The sequence below is a fragment of the Staurois parvus genome, unplaced genomic scaffold (assembly GCF_062004578.1).
Source record: "Staurois parvus isolate SC_StPar_1 unplaced genomic scaffold, SC_StPar_1.0 ptg001011l, whole genome shotgun sequence".
Classification (NCBI taxonomy): domain Eukaryota; kingdom Metazoa; phylum Chordata; class Amphibia; order Anura; family Ranidae; genus Staurois; species Staurois parvus.
The window spans coordinates 615,432-636,635 of NW_028318807.1; positions in this window are offsets into that span (position 1 = coordinate 615,432).

Below are 21,204 nucleotides of genomic sequence, written 5' to 3' on the forward strand. Positions count from 1 at the left end.
TTTGTTATAGGCCTCCCAGTGTTAATGAAGAGGTGGAGACTCAGCTCCTCCCAGAGATGGAAAGGGCTGCAAGGGCTGGGACAGTTATAATAATGGGGGATGGTAACTACCCGGAAACTGACTGGTGTAATGATACTACAGGAACATTTAAAGGCCAAAAATGTATAAACCTTCTACAGGACTTTTTTATGGTGCAGTTCATAGAGGCCCCAACTAGGAATGATGCTCTGCTGGACCTGGTCATCTCCAACCATGCAGAGCTTATTACGAATGTCCATATAAAAGAACATCTGGGTAGCAGTGACCATAACATGATTTCATTTATTGTTAGCTGTAAACAGCAAGCACATACGGGAAAAATAAAAATGCTCAACTTTAAGAGAGCTAATTTTCCAAGGCTGAGATCTGCTCTCCAAGACTTAGACTGGGAGGGAATATTGGCATCCATGAACACAACACAGAAATGGGAGTCCTTCAAAAAGACTGTATGTGACCACATTGCAAAATATATTCCCATGGGCAACAAGTATAAAAGGCTACAAATCCAACCTATGTGGCTGACGGCCAAAGTTACAAAAGCGATAGATAATAAGAAAAGAGCTTTTATTAAATATAACAATGAAGGAACGCGATCATCGTTTACACGTTACAAAGAATAGAACAGAAGATGCAAAAAGGAAATAAAGGTGCAAAAATTGAAAACGAATGACAGAAAGATATCAGGACGACCCCAAAACATTCCTCCAATATATGAATAGTAAAAAGGTCCGGTCCCAGCATGTAGGCCCTTTACAGAACCATCTAGAGGGGGGGGGACAAAGAGAAGGACAATGTATGAAATCCCTTCTTCAGCTCTGTGTATACAAAGGAGCATGGGGGGGCTCTTGTCCATAATGGGGGTGGTACTGACACCCCCCAGATGATCTACATTGGCTCACAATTGATATGATCCAGAAATATTTGTACAGAATAAAGGTGAATAAAGCCCCTGGACCGGATGGCAGACACCCACGGGGCCTTAAAGAATTCAGCTCTGTCATTTCACAGTCATTGTTTCTCATTTTTAGGGACTCTTTAATGACTGGCATAGTACCACTGGATTGGTGTAAGGCCAATGTGGGGCCAATATTTATAAAGGGGACAAAATCTTTCCCAAGTAATTACAGACCTGTTAGTGTCACTTCTATAGTTGGGAAGATACTGGAGAGTTTAATAAAAGACCACAGAGAGGAGTTCTTGCTGGAAACAAATATTGTAAGCCACAAACAGCATGGATTCATGAAAGACAGAAGTTGTCACACAAATCTGATTGAGCAAAACATTGTACAGAGGGGTGGCTGTAGTATACTTGGACAGAGGGGTGGCGGTGGACATGGTATACTTGGACAGAGGGGTGGTGGTGGTTGTGGTACACTTGGACAGAGGGGTGGTGGTGGAAATGGTATACTTGGACAGAGGGGTGGCGGTGGACGTGGTATACTTGGACAGAGGGGTGGTGGTGGTTGTGGTACACTTGGACAGAGGGGTGGTGGTGGACGTGGTACACTTGGACAGAGGGGTGGTGGTGGACGTGGTACACTTGGACAGAGGGGTGGTGGTGGAAATGGTACACTTGGACAAAGGGGTGGTGGTGGAAATGGTATACTTGGACAGAGGGGTGGCGGTGGACGTGGTATACTTGGACAGAGGGATGGCGGTGGACGTGGTATACTTGGACAGAGGGATGGCGGTGGACGTGGCATATTTGGATAGAGGGGTTGCTGTGGATGTGATATACTTGGACAGAGGGGTGGCGGTGGATGTGGTGTACTTGGACATAAGGGTGGTGGTGGACGTGGTATAGTTGTGCTAAAAAGGTTTATGGCATTGATATTGAAAATATGACTGATCGGCCAAAAAATGCTCTTTTAATGAAGGATGATGATCATATGAAGCCAATTATTATCCAATAGTTGTTTGGCTCCTTTTTTAAATCATAATGATAACAGCAATCCCCCAAATGTCCCGGATCAGAAGTCTCCGCCCCCTGGAATGTTTGGCCTTGGTACAGACAAACAAGGTGACACACACGGGTTAAAATGCTAATTAGAGGTTAATGTCCCACATCTGTGGCTTTTTAAATTGCAATTAGTGTCAGTGTATAAATAGTCAAGGAGTTTGTTAGCTCTTATGTGGAAGCACTGACTAGGCTAGATACTGAGCCATGGAAAGCAGAAAAGAACTATCAAAAGTCCTGCGTAACAAGGTAATGGAACTTTATAAAGATGGAAAAGGACATAAAAAGATGTCCAAAGCCTTGAATATGGAAATCAGTACTGTTCAATCACCTATTAAGAAGTGGAAAGTTCGGGGATCTCTTGATACCAAGCCAAGGTCAGGTAGACCAAGAAAGATTGCAGCCACAACTGCCAGAAGAATTGTTTGGGATACAAAGGGAAACACACAGACAACCTGTGTGTTTCCGGGCAGCACAGTGGCTAAATGGTTAGCACTTCCGCCTGGCAGTACTAGGGTCGTTGGTTCGAATACCAGCCACAGCACCACCTGCCTGGAGTTTGCATGTTCTCCCTGTGCCTGCGTGGGTTTCCTCCGGGTACTTCGGTTTCCTTCCACACTCCAAAGACATGCTGGTAGGTGAATTGGCTCCTGTCTAAATTGTCCCTAGTATGTGTATGTATGAATGTGAGTTAGGGACCTTAGATTGTACGCCCCTTGAGGGTTAGGGACTGATGTGAATGTACAATATATATGTAAAGTGCTGTGTAAATTGATGGCGCTATATAAGTACCTGAAATAAATAATAAACCTCAAAACAAATCCAGGCTGCTCTGGAAAAAGACAGTGTGGTTGTTGTGAAGGAGCACAATATAATGACACAAACAAAAATGAGCTGCATGAGAGGTGTGTCCGAGCCGCACAGGAAGATGGCTGCCTGAGACAGGAGCTCCTCACACACACTGCTGTAATAGCAACCCGAAATGACATCAGGCATCAGAGATCGCCGTGACATAAACAGCAACAGACCTCAGACCTGTAACGCTTACCACGCACGATGACAAAGGGGAAGAAAATCACCAAAGGACCGAAGAATCTCACAGAGTTCTCACAGCCTCACACAGCAGACAGCCAAGATGACGCTGCCTCTAACATACAGGAACTGTCAGAGCTGCAACAGGAAGACACATCATTATCCTCATCAGCCTCTGACACAGACAGCTGATCCTCTGTCACCAGTGAAGGAAAAGAGCAAGAGACCAGCTTCATCTCCTCTCCTATCACCGTGTACAAAGGCTCCTGGAAGTAAAAAGAAAAGAGCAAGAGACCAGCTTCATCTCCTCTCCTATCACCATGTACAAAGGCTCCTGGAAGTAAAAAGAAAAGAGCAAGAGACCAGCTTCATCTCCTCTCCTATCACCGTGTACAAAGGCTCCTGGAAGTAAAAAGAAAAGAGCAAGAGACCGGCCTCATCTCCTCTCCTATCACCATGTACAAAGGCTCCTGGAAGTAAAAAGAAAAGAGCAAGAGACCAGCTTCATCTCCTCTCCTACCACCGTGTACAAAGGCTCCTGGAAGTAAAAAGAAAAGAGCAAGAGACCAGCTTCATCTCCTCTCCTATCACCATGTACAAAGGCTCCTGGAAGTAATAGAAAAGAGCAAGAGACCAGCTTCATCTCCTCTCCTAACACCGTGTACAAAGGCTCCTGGAAGTAAAAAGAAAACAATTCACACTTCTGCTGAAACAACAGATCTGACTGAAGCAATACATTTACTGGCAGAGCTGCCAGCTTCATACTCCCCTATCACAGCCATTACACTGAAACAGATGCTATTGTCCCTTCATAAAGACATACAATCTGATCTTCAAATATCTGTACATTTTATTCAAAAACAAGTCACCCAAATTGAAAAACCTACAGATACAGCAGAAAGGAAAATTCCGGAATGTGTTGTAGCATACAATTCCTTGATAGATGCTTATGAGACACAATCACAAGAAATCATAAAAATGAAAAAAAAAATGGCTGACATGGAAGACCGCACAAGGAGGAATAATTGTAAAAGCAGAGGGATCCCTGAATCAGTCACTCCGCCAGAGTTATCCATCTACCTGGGGAGACTACTGAAAACACTTCTACCAAACATGATAGAGCCCATAGACTGATGAAACCTAAACATCTGCCACATACCGTCCCTAGAGACGTTATTTCCAGAATACATTTTGTTCATGCTAAGGAAGCACTCATGATAGCTATGAGAAAACTTAAAACACTTCCAGCTCCATATGAAAAATGTGCTATATTTTCATACATATCAGCCTATACCGCACAAAAACGCAAAGAATTCAAACGCATCACATCAGCTCTAATAACCCATAAAATAAGATATCAGTGGGGATATCCCACAAAAATCTTAGCCAACTTTCAAGGGAAATTAATCCCAATTCTGACCCCTGATGATGGGATAAAAATTCTGGCATCATGGAATATTGCTATACCACCAGAGCCACAATATATGTGTAAAGAAACGCACACCAAATATCCGCAAACTGAGTTACAATCCCGACAACTAGAGATGAGCGAATCGAAGTAGGCGAAGTGGAATTCGTTTCGAATATTAGAAAAATTTCGATTCGCGCCGAATCCGAAAATTAGCATACTTCGGATGCGCGAATCTAAATTTTTCCTAAAATGGCGGCGACATGTGCGGCGACGGAGCGGGGATGTCTGGGAAGGCGCGCAGACAAGGCGCGCTGACCCATAATGCATTCATTCATGACATGTGATCGCATTAGCCAATCAGCAGCCAGCCAGCCAGCACTGTGTAATGGTCGAGCTATAAATGGCGGCCATTTTAGAATTCTCCATTTGCCTCCAGTCATTCAAGAGAGGCAGACCTCTCTGTATTAGGGACAGAGTTAGGGCCACAGAAACGTTACTTAGGGCCACAGAAACGTTACTTAGGGACACAGAAACGTTACTTAGGGCCACAGAAACGTTACTTAGGGCCACAGAATCGTTACTTAGGGCCACAGAAACGTTACTTAGGGACACAGAATTGTTACTCAGGGACAGACACAGAATTGTTACTCAGGGACAGACACAGAATTGTTACTCAGGGACAGACACAGAATTGTTACTGAGGGACACAGAATTGTTACTGAGGGACACAGAATTGTTACTCAGGGACAGACACAGAATTGTTACTCAGGGACAGACACAGAATTGTTACTCAGGGACAGACACATAATTGTTACTCAGGGACACAGAATTGTTACTGAGGGACACAGAATTGTTACTGAGGGACACAGAACTGTTACTCAGGGACACAGAACTGTTACTCAGGGACACAGAACTGTTACTCAGGGACAGACACAGAATTGTTACTGAGGGACACAGAATTGTTACTGAGGGACACAGAATTGTTACTCAGGGACAGACACAGAATTGTTACTGAGGGACACAGAACTGTTACTCAGGGACACAGAACTGTTACTCAGGGACACAGAACTGTTACTCAGGGACACAGAACTGTTACTCAGGGACAGACACAAAATTGTTACTGAGGGACACAGAATTGTTACTGAGGGACACAGAATTGTTACTCAGGGACAGACACAGAATTGTTACTCAAGGACAGACACAGAATTGTTACTGAGGGACACAGAATTGTTACTGAGGGACACATAATTGTTACTCAGGGACACAGAACTGTTACTCAGGGACACAGAACTGTTACTCAGAGACAGACACAGAATTGTTACTGAGGGACACCGAATTGTTACTGAGGGACACATAATTGTTACTCAGGGACAGACACAGAATTGTTACTCAGGGACAGACACAGAATTGTTACTGAGGGACACAGAATTGTTACTGAGGGACACAGAATTGTTACTGAGGGACACAAAATTGTTACTCAGGGACACAGAACTGTTACTCAGGGACACAGAACTGTTACTCAGGGACAGACACAGAATTGTTACTGAGGGACACAGAATTGTTACTGAGGGACAGACACAGAATTGTTACTGAGGGACACAGAATTGTTACTGAGGGACACAGAATTGTTACTGAGGGACACAGAATTGTTACTGAGGGACAGACACAGAACTGTTACTCAGGGACACAGAACTGTTACTCAGGGACACAGAACTGTTACTCAGGGACACAGAACTGTTACTCAGGGACACAGAACTGTTACTCAGTGACAGACAGAATTGTTACTGAGGGACACAGAATTGTTACTGAGGGACACAGAATTGTTACCGAGGGACACAGAATTGTTACTCAGGGACACAGAATTGTTACTCAGGGACAGACACAGAATTGTTACTCAGGGACAGACACAGAATTGTTACTGAGGGACACAGAATTGTTACTCAGGGACACAGAATTGTTACTCAGGGACACAGAATTACTGAGGGACACAGAATTGTTACTCAGGGACACAGAATTGTTACTCAGGGACAGACACAGAATTGTTACTGAGGGACACAGAATTGTTACTGAGGGACACAGAATTGTTACTGAGGGACACAGAATTGTTACTCAGGGACACAGAATTGTTACTCAGGGACAGACACAGAATTGTTACTGAGGGACACAGAATTGTTACTGAGGGACACAGAATTGTTACTGAGGGACACAGAATTGTTACTCAGGGACACAGAATTACTGAGGGACACAGAATTGTTACTCAGGGACACAGAATTGTTACTCAGGGACACAGAATTGTTACTCAGGGACAGACACAGAATAGTTACTGAGGGACACAGAATTGTTACTCAGGGACACAGAATTGTTACTGAGGGACACAGAATTGTTACTCAGGGACACAGAATTGTTACTAAGGGACACAGAATTGTTACTCAGGGACAGACACATAATTGTTACTGAGGGACACAGAATTGTTACTGAGGGACACAGAATTGTTACTCAGGGACACAGAATTACTGAGGGACACAGAATTGTTACTGAGGGACACAGAATTGTTACTGAGGGACACAGAATTGATACTCAGGGACACAGAATTGTTACTCAGGGACAGACACAGAATTGTTACTGAGGGACACAGAATTGTTACTGAGGGACACAGAATTGTTACTGAGGGACACAGAAGTGTTACTGAGGGACACAGAATTGTTACTCAGGGACACAGAATTGTTACTCAGGGACAGACACAGAATTGTTACTCAGGGACACAGAATTGTTACTCAGGGACACATAATTGTTGAATTAAAGAGTATGTCAGACAACATGCAGAGGAGTGGCAGAGGAGGCAATGTTTTAGGAGCGAGCAGACGTGGCAGCAGAGGAAGGGGTCGAGGCAGCACTAGTCACAGCCAGAGGCCAGTGCTCCCGGTGTCATCCAGCGGTCGTGTCTCCACCGACAACCCTGCCGTCATCGATTGGTTGGCTCGGTCGTCTTCCTCTTCCCAGGTCACCTCTGACACCTACAGCCAACGGTCGGTGGGTACGTCAGACACAACCGTTAGTTGGCATGGCCCGGGAGCAAGCCCACTGAAATCACGTGTCCTCTACCTGCCCCTGTCCTTTGCTGTTCCCTCACCAAGCGAAGTATCGTATGCTGTGGGCTCAGCCCCACTGTACAGTGAGGAAGAGCTAACAGAGGGCGGTCAGGAACGGGGGGAGACATCCGCCTCTTCAGCAGCCAGGCGAAGAAGTACTGGCGAGGAGAGTGGATCGGTAGCCGGTCTAGAGACAGGTCTGTCTCCTGACCCAGACGCAGCCGAGGGGGCTAGTAGTGAGGCGGAGACCCTACTTGATGATGAGGAGGTTGATCGCACTTGGCAGCCTCGTCGTCATCAGGCAATTTCTTCCGCATCATCAGGAGAAGAGGGTGCCAGCTTGACAGCGAGCAAAACAGTCGGTGGGTTGCCCAGGAGAAAGCAGGGTCGCAGCAGTGTCAGTGGAGGCAAACGGCCATGGAGTAGAGCACCAGCTCCACTGCAGCCTACCACCACGGCCAGTAGTGGTGCCGGTGTGCACGGAGGAAGTAGCAGTCAGCCAGTAAGGAGTAGCGGGGGCAAAGTTTCCTACTCGGCGGTGTGGCAATTTTTCGTCAAGCCGCCGAGGAAGTAAACGTAGCCGTATGTCGACTATGTGGCCAGAAAGTCAAGCGTGGCCAGGGGGCCCATGTTGGGACTACAGCGTTGCGTCAGCATATGCAGCGTCGCCATTCGGTGGCCTGGGAAAACCGTGATAAAGATACGGCGGTTCTGCCTGCCCCAGCCCCCGCTCCATCACCCGCTCCATTACTTGCTCCGTCACCTGACGTCAATCGCCCTCTATCAGCCAGTCAAGGCTCCAACACCTCTGCTGAGGGGAGTTGTTCCGCTCGTTCAGATGCTCCTTCTCCTGCTACTCCTCTTCACGGATTCCGTCAGCAGTCTTTTTTGGAATCCGTTTCCAAGAGACAACAGTTTGCGAGCACGCACCCGACGGTGCAAAAGCTGAACGTCCTCCTGTCCAAGTTGCTGGTGCTGCAGTCCCTCCCTTTCCAAGTGGTGGACTCAGCACCTTTCCGAGAAATGATGGCTTGTGCCGCGCCGCGGTGGAGAGTGCCAAGCCGACATTTCTTCGCCAAAAAGGCAGTGCCAGCCCTGCATTCACATGTAGAAGAGATGGTGGGCCAGTCTTTGAGCATGTCGGTCTCTGCCAAAGTGCACGGCAGCGCCGACGTGTGGAGCTGTAACTACGGTCAGGGACAGTACATGTCATTTACGGCCCACTGGGTGAACTTGGTGCCAGCACAGCCGCACCAGCAACTTGGACAGGTCACGACGCTTTTGCCTCCATGTTTGCACGTCCTTGGTCCAGCAAAGATGTCCGCCTCTACCACCTCTTCTTCCGCCGTGTCCTCAGCCGCCACCCCCGTGCCAAGTCCCATTACCCGACCGGCATATCACATGTGTAGGGCGCAACGGTGTCACGCTGTGCTGCACCTGGTATGCCTTGGCGAACGTAGTCACACAGGGGAGGAACTTCTGAGTGTAATGAACAGAGAAATCGACAGATGGCTGTCTCCGCGCAAACTGAAAATCGGAACCATGTTGACCGACAACGGAAAGAACATGGTGTCTGCTCTGCGTCAAGGAAGGTTGTGCCATGCGCCATGCATGGCTCACGTGTTCAATCTGGTTGTCAAGCGGTTCCTAAAATCCACCATCCCACTGCAAGACATCCTTAAAATGTCACGTAAACTTTGCATGCATTTCAGCCATTCCTACACCGCAAAGCACACCCTCCTTGAGCTGCAGCGGCAGAACGGAATTCCACAGCATCGCCTGATCTGCGACGTTGCAACAAGGTGGAATTCAACCCTACACATGTTAGACCGCCTTTACGAGCAGCGAAAGGTCATCACCGATTTCCTGATGTTACAAGCGGATAAAGGTACTCCCCTGTGTAACTTCGATGTCAGCCATTGGCAGCTCATGCGTGACACCTGCCGCTTGCTCAGGCCCTTTGAGGAGGCCACGCTATTCGTGAGTCGGCAGGACTATGGGATGAACGACGTCATTCCTCTGTTGCACGTCCTGGAACAAATGCTGTTAACAATGGCTGGTCAGGGTGAGGTAGACGTGGCGCACAGATCTCAACACCACATGACCCCTGTGGGGGCAGGACAGGAAGAAGAGGAGGAGGTAGAGGAGGACATTTGTGCTCAGGAATTATTGAGTGAAATGGGTGGTTTTTCCACTCAGCGGACAGGAGTGGAGGAGCAGGAGCATCTGGTAGAGGAGGAGGAGGAGGAGACAGAGGACCCAGACGCACCGTGGCAGTATGCTGTGGAGATGGAGGCAGGGAGTCCCTCGCATTCCTTGGCACAAATGGCCCATAGCATGCTCGGTTGCTTGCGTAGCGACAGCCGAATAATAACCATCAGACAGAGGGATGACTTTTGGCTGTCCACCTTGTTGGACCCTCGCTACCGTTCCAAAATGGTGGCCTTTTTCACACCTGCTGAGAGGGAGGCCAAAATTACGTACTATAAAAACCACCTATGTAGTCAGTTGGTCTCTGCCTTTCTGCGCCAACGTCCATCCTCAGACACTGTGGGCCCTGTGCGCTCGCGTTCCGCTGCCATGGCAGCAGTGGAGGGGTGGGGTGGTAGGAGCAGTGGCAGCTCCACCAGCAGCGGCTGCCTCAGTCTGCAGTCGACGATGAGTAGCTTTCTTCACCAGCGCAGTGAGGAAACTACTAACCAGCCGCAGCAGCAGCAGCAGCATCAGGTGGACCTGGAGCAGGAGCTCAAACAACAGGCTTGGGCCTACTTGGACAGCACCCTGCCAACCGAGGTAGACAATCCCCTTGACTACTGGGCAACGAAACTTGACCTTTGGCCCCAACTAGCTGAATTTGCCCTTGAAAGGCTGTCATGCCCGGCCAGTAGCGTGGCATCGGAGCGCGTGTTTAGTGCGGCAGGAGATATTGTAACTCCGCGGAGGACACGACTGTCCACCCAAAGTGTGGAGAGACTCACGTTTGTGAAAATGAATCAGGCGTGGATTAGTCTGGATTTCAAACCACCAGTTCCTGACACAACTGACTAAATCCGCCATGAATCATGCCCCTGCCATGTGCCACTTTCAGGTCTCCTCACACTGCTGCTGTGTTCCATTTTGTCATAGAGTGCTGGCAGATTACGGGCCTCCCATTGCTGCTGCCAGGCCCCTAATCTGCCATGGGCCCCCGTACCGCCTCCTCATGCTGCTGCCAGGTCCACAGTGTGTCATGCCATGTGCCACTTTCAGGTCTCCTCACACTGCTGGTGTGTTCCATTTTGTCATAGGGTGCTGGCAGATTACGGGCCTCCCATAGCTGCTGCCAGGCCCCTAATCTGCCATGGGCCCCCGTACCGCCTCCTCACGCTGCTGCCAGGTCCACAGTGTGTCATGCCATGTGCCACTTTCAGGTCTCCTCACACTGCTGCTGTGTTCTATTTTGTCATAGAGTGCTGGCAGATTACGGGCCTCCCATAGCTGCTGCCAGGCCCCTAATCTGCCATGGGCCCCCGTACCGCCTCCTCACGCTGCTGCCAGGTCCACAGTGTGTCATGCCATGTGCCACTTTCAGGTCTCCTCACACTGCTGCTGTGTTCCATTTTGTCAAAGGGTGCTGGCAGATTACGGGCCTCCCATAGCTGCTGCCAGGCCCCTAATCTGCCATGGGCCCCCGTACCGCCTCCTCATGCTGCTGCCAGGTCCACAGTGTGTCATGCCATGTGCCACTTTCAGGTCTCCTCACACTGCTGCTGTGTTCCATTTTGTCAAAGGGTGCTGGCAGATTACGGGCCTCCCATTACTGCTGCCAGGCCCCTAATCTGCCATGGGCCCCCGTACCGCCTCCTCATGCTGCTGCCAGGTCCACAGTGTGTCATGGGTCCCTGTACCGCCTCCCATTGCTGCTGTCTCCATCGCCACACTCTGCCATGTGCCACTTTCAGGTCTCCTCACACTCCTGCTGGGTTCCATTTTGTCATAGGATGCTGGCAGATTACGGGCGTCTCCCATTGCTGCTGCCAGGCCTGTAATCTGCCATGGGCCCCTGTACCGCCTCCTCACGCTGCTGCCAGGTCCACAGTGTGTCATGGGTCCCTGTACGGCCTCCCATTGCTGCTGTCTCCATCGCCACACTCTGCCATGTGCCACTTTCAGGTCTCCTCACACTGCTGGTGTGTTCCATTTTGTCATAGGTTGCTGGCAGATTACGGGCGTCTCCCATAGCTGCTGCCAGGCCCCTAATCTGCCATGGGCCCCTGTACCGCCTCCTCATGCTTCTGCCTGGTCCACAGTGTGTCATGGGTCCCTGTACGGCCTCCCATTGCTGCTGTCTCCATCGCCACACTCTGCCATGTGCCACTTTCATGTCTCCTCACACTCCTGCTGGGTTCCATTTTGTCATAGGATGCTGGCAGATTACGGGCCTCCCATAGCTGCTGCCAGGCCCCTAATCTGCCATGGGCCCCTGTACCGCCTCCTCATGCTGCTGCCAGGTCCACAGTGTCTCATGGGTCCCTGTACCGCCTCCCATTGCTGCTGTCTCCATCGCCACACTCTGCCATGTGCCACTTTCAGGTCTCCTCACACTGCTGCTGTGTTCCATTTTGTGATAGGATGCTGGCAGATTACGGGCCTCCCATTGCTGCGGCCAGGCCCCTAATCTGCCATGGGCCCCTGTACCGCCTCCTCACGCTGCTGCCAGGTCCACAGTGTCTCATGGGTCCCTGTACGGCCTCCCATTGCTGCTGTCTCCATCGCCACACTCTGCCATGTGCCACTTTCAGGTCTCCTCACACTGCTGCTGGGTTCCATTTTGTCATAGGATTCTGGCAGATTACGGGCCTCCCATTGCTGCTGCCAGGCCCCTAATCTGCCATGGGCCCCTGTACCGCCTCCTCACGCTGCTGCCAGGTCCACAGTGTGTCATGGGTCCCTGTACCGCCTCCCATTGCTGCTGTCTCCATCGCCACACTCTGCCATGTGCCACTTTCAGGTGTCCTCACACTGCTGCTGGGTTCCATTTTGTCATAGGGTGCTGGCAGATTACGGGCCTCACATTGCTGCGGCCAGGCCCCTAATCTGCCATGGGCCCCTGTACCAACTCCTCGTGCTGTGACGTTGCAACAAGGTGGAATTCAACCCTACATATGTTAGACCGCCTTTACGAACAGCGAAAGGCCATCACCGATTTCCTGATGTTACAAGCGGATAAAGGTACTCCCCTGTGTAACTTCGATGTCAGCCATTGGCAGCTCATGCGTGACACCTGCCGCTTGCTCAGGCCCTTTGAGGAGGCCACGCTATTCGTGAGTCGGCAGGACTATGGGATGAATGACGTCATTCCTCTGTTGCACGTCCTGGAACAAATGCTGTTAACAATGGCTGGTCAGGGTGCGGTAGACGTGGCGCACAGATCTCAACGCCACATGACCCCTGTGGGGGCAGGACAGGAAGAAGAGGAGGAGGTAGAGGAGGACATTGGTGCTCAGGAATTATTGAGTGAAATGGGTGGTTTTTCCACTCAGCGGACAGGAGTGGAGGAGCAGGAGCATCTGGTAGAGGAGGAGGAGGAGGAGACAGAGGACCCAGACGCACCGTGGCAGTATGCTGTGGAGATGGAGGCAGGGAGTCCCTTGCATTCCTTGGCACAAATGGCCCATAGCATGCTCGGTTGCTTGCGTAGCGACAACCGAATAATAACCATCAGACAGAGGGATGACTTTTGGCTGTCCACCTTGTTGGACCCTCGCTACCGTTCAAAAATGGTGGCCTTTTTCACACCTGCTGAGAGGGAGGCCAAAATTACGTACTATAAAAACCACCTATGTAGTCAGTTGGTCTCTGCCTTTCTGCGCCAACATCCATCCTCAGACACTGTGGGCCCTGTGCGCTCGCGTTCCGCTGCCATGGCAGCAGGGGAGGGGTGGGGTGGTTGGAGCAGTGGCAACTCCACCAGCAGCGTGGGTCCCTGTACGGCCTCCCATTGCTGCTGTCTCCATCGCCACACTCTGCCATGTGCCACTTTCAGGTCTCCTCACACTGCTGCTGGGTTCCATTTTGTCATAGGGTGCTGTATGGCCTCCCATTGCTGCTGCCTCCACCGCCACACTGTGGCTCCAAACTCTGCTTTGGCCCCGTGACTGCCCAAATGAGTGAAGTGTGCGGTGATTCTAAGATCGACGGCACTCATCTGCATGTCATACTGACTGACAGTATTATTTCTCTTCCCCAGCAGACTCCAAGGGCATTTAAATTAAAGGTACAGTGTTCTGCACTAATATAAAGGCTCTCTGAAGCCTAGAAACACCCTTTTATAAGTTAAATTCACAGCGAATATATTCGACTCGAATCAAATTTTTTCCACGAATTCGCCGAATCAGTCGAATCAAATTTTTGAATACTTCGCTCATCTCTACCGACAACCTGAACACTGGGACTTTTGGTCTCTTTTATCTTTTTCCTATTGGGATGTCTCAGTGCCTACTTCCGCATTAGCAGAGTAGAGTTAGCCCCTATACTTCTCAGGTATACTGCACACTCCACCAGATAATGGGTCTGCTATGCACACTCATACAAGTTTTTGTTTTGTTGATGTTTTCTTATACTTCTTACTCTTTTATATTCTTACTATGCTTATTACATTCTCCTTATCTTCATATTCAGATAACATTTATATTGATGAATACATCTCAAAAACCAGATACCCTTCAGAGCATGGGGAGGGATGATCAGTACTGTGTTGGTACCTACAACTTATAACTACAATACTAGCTACTAGAGTAATTATATAAAACCCAAAAATGGTCATCATAACGTCCTTTAATGTTAAAGGACTTAATAGCCCTTACAAATGCACATCTCTATGGAGAGAATCTTTAAAAACCAGATGTGATATACTGTGTGTACAAGAAACACATTTTAAAAAAATTAACCCACCTACATGCAAACAGGAAATTCACACAATACTTTTTTGCAAATGCTAATAAAAAAAACAAAGGAGTAATGATTGCAATAAAAACACAATAGCTATACAAATTCAATCAATATTCTCAGACCCACAAGGTAGATATATTATCTTAGTTGCACATATTGACAATTTCTTAATGACACTGGTAAATGTATATGCACCAAACAAAGGACATAAAACCTTCTTCCAAAGCTTATCAAACAAAATTAAACTACTAAGACGAGGAGCTTTAATCATTTGCAGAGATTTTAATGAGGTAATAGATACAAACCTAGACTCCACTAACAAACTACGCAGACAATCACATACTCTAACATCATTTATAGAATCAGAAGATCTATATGATACATGGAGATGTCTCCATGGTGACAAAAAAGACTATACATACTTTTCTCACTCCCAAAATTCATACTCACGGATTGATTTATTTTTAACAGATAAAAGATCTTTACAGCAAATATCTAGAACCGTAATTGGCTCCATCACATGGTCAGACCATGCCCCGCTCACATCAGAAATGTTTACAATACCATACCCCAACAACCTCTCTGTATGGAGACTAAACTCAGCCCTAATTACAATCCAACATTATAAATCTCAAATAGAGAAGAAATTACTCTCCTATTTCCATGTCAATAACAATACAGAGGTCAATGATTTTGTTCAGGGGAATGCACACAAGGCATACATGAGAGGAATACTCATCAAATTAGGGGCTTACGAAAAAAAAAGGAAAGCTAAAACAATTACAGACATATCGCAAATTAAACTCCTGGAATCACAACACAAACAAAACCCAGACCAAATGATTTTATCTCAGCTACGCTCTCTACGAGAGAAACTAAGGCTTCAACTCATGGAGCAATATGACTTTATGATAAAAACATTTACATTTATATCATACATGCAAGCAAATAAAGCGGGACCACATTTAGCAAAACAATTTAAGCGATATCAATTTAAATCCAAAATTGCATATCTAATAGACCCATCTAAGGGAAAACTTATATATCCACTAGATATAGCTAATGCTTTTGGTAGATACTATGCAACACTATATAACATAAAAACTCTGAAGAATTTACACCTCCTACTGATAACCAAATCAATATGTTTCTGGAGTCACTACAACTTCCTAAGATCTCCACAGAACATCTAGACTCCTTATCACAACCCTTCACCACCTCTGAAATTAATAAAATAATTCATGATCTCCCTTCTCATAAATCACCAGGACCTGACGGTTATACCAATGAATGTTACAAAACCTTTGCTCCAACCCTTATCCAATATCTACATAAATTTGTTAATAAATTCACAACATCTGAAAATATCCCAAAAGAAACATTAGAAGCCCTTATTATCACACTGCCAAAACCAGGCAAACCTCCCAGATCATCAGCCAACTTTAGACCTATATCACTTTTAAATACAGATACAAAAATTTATGCCAAACTACTAGCCAACCGACTTCAATCATTATTAGCAAAACTAATTAATTCAGATCAGGTTGGATTTTTCAACGGACGTCAAGCACCAGACGGCACACGTAGATTCATAAATTTAGCTCAATGGGCAAATTACACACAAACACCATCTCTGCTCATCTCATTAGATGCAGAAAAGGCGTTTGACAGAATCTACTGGCCATACCTACAACCGGTACTGGAAAAATTTGGAATAACAGGTTCGTTCAAGAAAGCAATTATGGCTTTATATACATGCCCAAGTGCTAAAGTATGGTCATCTGGTATACTCTCTGACCCATTTCAGATATCGAATGGTACAAGGCAAGGGTGTCCTTTATCACCTTTAATCTTTGCTTTATGCATAGAACCATTGGCAGAAGCGATACGTATACAACCTGACATTGGAGGTATCAAAATAGGTCACAAAACACATAAAATAGGACTATACGCTGATGACATTATAATTGCTATGACTGACCCCATCATCTCAATAATTGCATTGCAAAAGGTTATCTCACAATTTAGCTTATTATCCATGTACAAAGTAAATGAAGCCAAATCCTTCATGTGGCTGATAGCAATCCCATCTAAACTACATAAACAAATTTCATCAATCTCCCCCTTCTCATGGGCCGCATCATCACAAATTACATACTTATGAATAAAATTAACGTCTCCCCACACAAACACATTTAAGATCAACTTTTCCAATCTACTCATTAAAATAACAGAACTATGTAAAGAGTTCTCCAACAGCACTATTTCATGGTTGGGTGAATTGCTATTGTAAAAATGTTTATCTTACCACACATTTTATATTTCTTTTGAGCCATCCCAATACCATTACTATCTTCATCCATACAAAAACTACAATCACTATTAAACACTTACATCTGAGAACACATAAAGGCACGGGTCAACAAATTGACACTATACACTTCTTGATCAAATTTAGGTATGGGAGCCCCCAATCTACAATTATACCATAAAGCAATAGTGTTGGATCAGACACAGCATTGGTGGACACATCAAAGAGACAAACGATGGGTACAGATAGAACAGTCCCTTATCCATAGTGACACTCAAGCCACATTGGGAGCTCTTACTCTCACCCATAGAGCCCCAAGATACTGCCTAGACACAATCAATGTAACTCTCCGCACCTGGGTGTCTATTCTACGAACCTCAAAGGGAAATTGCCCTACAATTAATAGCTTCATTCCTCTACTCTACATATCATCGATGACACCTGATCTAGAACTTAAATCCTGGTCAAAAGCAGGCCTTCAAAATCTTGCCCAACTATATGCCAATGGTACCTTACAAACATTTCAACATCTTTCTGAAACATACAAAACTACGCATAAAGGACTTTTTCAAATATCTAAGAATTTGTCATGCATTACGCAACCTGGAATACCAAGAAGATTCTCTCCTCAGATCTTTGACCAACTTTTATGAAAGAATAGATTCTCACAAACGAGGTATCTCATTCATATATAATATCCTTCAACATCGTCACCAAGGAAAATTACCAACGATGCATAAATGGGAACGAGACATTGGGAAACAATTCCAGATTCAACAATGGCAAACAGCAGGAAACTGGACTAGGAAAACTACCAGATGCATTAACCATTGGGAATCAGCCCAAAAGATATTACACAGATGGTACATAACTCAACATTTGGCAGCACGTTCATCCAACCGCTACTCCTCATTATGCTGGAGGAACTGTAACCAACAAGGATCCTTGTACCATATATGGTGGGAATGTCCACAAATTGCTCCATTCTGGTCAGATATCTTCACATTTATAATATCAATTACAAACTCCTCTCCAATTCCTGATCCAGCCCTGGCACTTTTGGGAATAGTTATAGACTCCTGGCCACCACAGTCCAGAACTGTACTAATGCATATTTTGACAGCGGCACGATTGAGTATTGCCAGGCTTTAGAAACAAACTACAACACCATCCATTCACACAGTAACTGAAATCCTGAACAAAAACACAGCCTTCGAAAAAACCTTTGCTCAAATACACAACTCATCTGCTAAATTCCGGAAACACTGGGACTTATGGCTCAAAGATCATCGATGTACCGTTACATAAGAAACTACAAGATGTACCAATCAAACACCACTAGAGATACAGCTACTCCACTCTATTATTATCACCCTATTATCCAAAAAAGGAAATATGTAATCATTTCAAATCTCATTCTTTATTCTACTTCTCTCTAATCTCTAATCTCCACTTCTCACAACCTTCCTTTCTTCTCTAAACTAATGACTTACTGAATATTTCAAACAAACAATGTATACTCATCAAAAAAAGAAATGTATTGATAACAGTAATGATTACAAAGTCACATTGTTTATTTTGTAAGATGTTTGAATTTTGTAAGATGTTGAATATGCTCATACTGTTATCTATATCCTTTACAAATCTGTAATACATTATTGCCACAATACTGTTAATTGTTGTAAACAATCAAATGACCAATAAAAAAACAATAGTTAAAAAAAACAAAAAACAAAGGGGCCGGGCTGCACAGTAACTTATCACTGTGATAGCCAGATTCTATCACAGCAATCATGTGACCCAGAATCAGGAGTCCCGGGTCCCGATTGTTAGAACGGGAGCCGGGGCTCTCAGAGACACCATGGTCTTTGTGCTGGGAGTGTGCAGTGCGGCGCTCAAATATGCAGCCCCACGGAAAAAGCCCAGGTCTGTGAGGTGTCAAGGGGTTAAGGAGGTCAGAGAAGTAAGCACAGGTGGGGTGGGAGGACCATCAGAGAGCAAGATCCCTTATGAGCCCTAAAGCCCCCTCTTATCTCTGGTCCTTGCAGCCTGACAACCCCCTTAGAGGCCCCCACAGTCCTTCTGCCCCATTAACCTCTCAGAGTTGTTCAGCCCTATTACTTCCAAAGAGGCTCCATACTCCTGACCCCGGCACTCCATCATTGTGTTGGCTGCATAGTGTAATGATTGCCCATTGGCTGCCTGTGTAGTGTCATCATTGTCCTTTGTAGGCCATGTATGGTCAGGATGGTCCTTGTCTTGTCTATTTATTGTCAGTGCTGTTTGTTTAGAGGACCATATTACTAGAATTTATCTCCACAATGAGGAGAATGTTCCGGCCCCGGAAGTGGGGGAATGTTCTGCCCCTGAAGGGGTTAATCTAGAAATAATAAATGTTGGGGCAATGCTTGCACTATGGACAAAATATCTGAATCCTCAACACGATGGTTCCAATAAAACCTTCTGATAACAAAGTGTCAGAAAACTCCTGGGGTAACCTGACCGCACTTACTCAGAAAACCCCTGACTGTAGATGACTAGGTGTGCTAGGCTCTGTAGTCCCACAGAGTTCATGGTGTCTGTGAAGCAATAGACACCTCTGTCTGCAGTCTCTGACCATCTCCTGTACTATGTCTGCAGTCTCTGACAGTCTCCTGTACTATGTCTGCAGTCTCTGACCGTCTCCTGTACTATGTCTGCAGTCTCTGACCGTCTCCTGTACTATGTCTGCAGTCTCTGACCCTCTCCTGTACTATGTCTGCAGTCTCTGACCGTCTCCTGTACTATGTCTGCAGTCTTTGACCGTCTCCTGTACTATGTCTGCAGTCTCTGACCGTCTCCTGTACTATGTCTGCAGTCTTTGACCGTCTCCTGTACTATGTCTGCAGTCTTTGACCGTCTCCTGTACTATGTCTGCAGTCTTTGACCGTCTCCTGTACTATGTCTGCAGTCTCTGACCGTCTCCTGTACTATGTCTGCAGTCTCTGACTGTCTCCTGTACTATGTCTGCAGTCTCTGACCTTCTCCTGTACTATGTCTGCAGTCTCTGACCGTCTCCTGTAGTATGTCTGCAGTCTCTGACCGTCTCCTGTAGTATGTCTGCAGTCTCTGACCCTCTCCTGTACTATGTCTGCAGTCTCTGACCCTCTCCTGTACTATGTCTGCAGTCTCTGACCGTCTCCTGTAGTATGTCTGCAGTCTCTGACCGTCTCCTGTAGTATGTCTGCAGTCTCTGACCGTCTCCTGTACTATGTCTGCAGTCTCTGACCGTCTCCTGTAGTATGTCTGCAGTCTCTGACCGTCTCCTGTAGTATGTCTGCAGTCTCTGATCGTCTCCTGTAGTATGTCTGCAGTCTCTGACCATCTCCTGTAGTATGTCTAGCAGTAAATATAAAGCACAACCCTTTGGTGTGTTGGGGGGCAGTTGAGGCCCCCAGTGTCTCATCAGTTGGCCATCACTGGAGTACATGGGAGTCAGAACAAGTCCTTTGTGGATAAAGTGGATCCATCACTATGAAGGCCTCCTTCACCAGTCCTGCAGTCTCTTCCTCCATCTATAAAGGGATCCATGGTGGCTCTGTGGTGTCTGGAGTTTTCCAGCTGAATGGAGATTTTACATGGAAGTTCTGCATCACAATGACAAGTCAGGTGATTGGTTGTGGCTGCGGATCAGTCCCATTGACTTCAATAGACAGGTATGACAGGCGGTGCCACCTGTGAGACTCGGCATGTGAAGGTAAAATTGCCGCACTGTGAAGCTAAGCATGGAGGTCACAGCAATGTGTACTCACCCAATCAGCTGCTTTCTTCATTTAGAGGTAGGTGATCGGGGGGCGGGTCTGTGGCATCATCCTCTTCTAAGCCCCTCCCATCTGACCGTGCCCATTACTCTCCATGGTATGCCGAGCAGAACTTGGTTTTCATGTGTCTGCGTTGGGCTGATTTGTGGTCACCATGGATTGAATTATTAGGTGTAAACCAGGCAGACGGCTTGTTCTGGGGATTGTCAGTGATCACATGTCCTGTTATATGGATTCAATATCCATCGTCTGACATCCTAACAGGAGTTCTGTCATTTTTCAGGATGTCAGGAAAAACATGTCCTCCGTCAGTAAATGTTCATGTTGTGTCAGTAATAAAAGTCCCGGAGGGTTGGGAACCCTGCAAGGGGGGCAGAGATATGTGACTGCCTAGTCCAGCCTTTCTCAGCCAGGGTTCCTCCAAAGGGTTCTAGGGGCTCCTTGTCACTTCATTGGGCTGTATATGGAAGAGTCACCGACCAGCCGTTTCTGGATACACAGCTTTGTCATCATTGAACACACACCATTTTGTTTTCATTCAATACAATTTTTATTGTAATTTCACTTTCAACAAGATTACAAAAATAATCAGGAAATAGTAAAGGCAGAAATCTGATTGGTCAGGAAGATCCCTT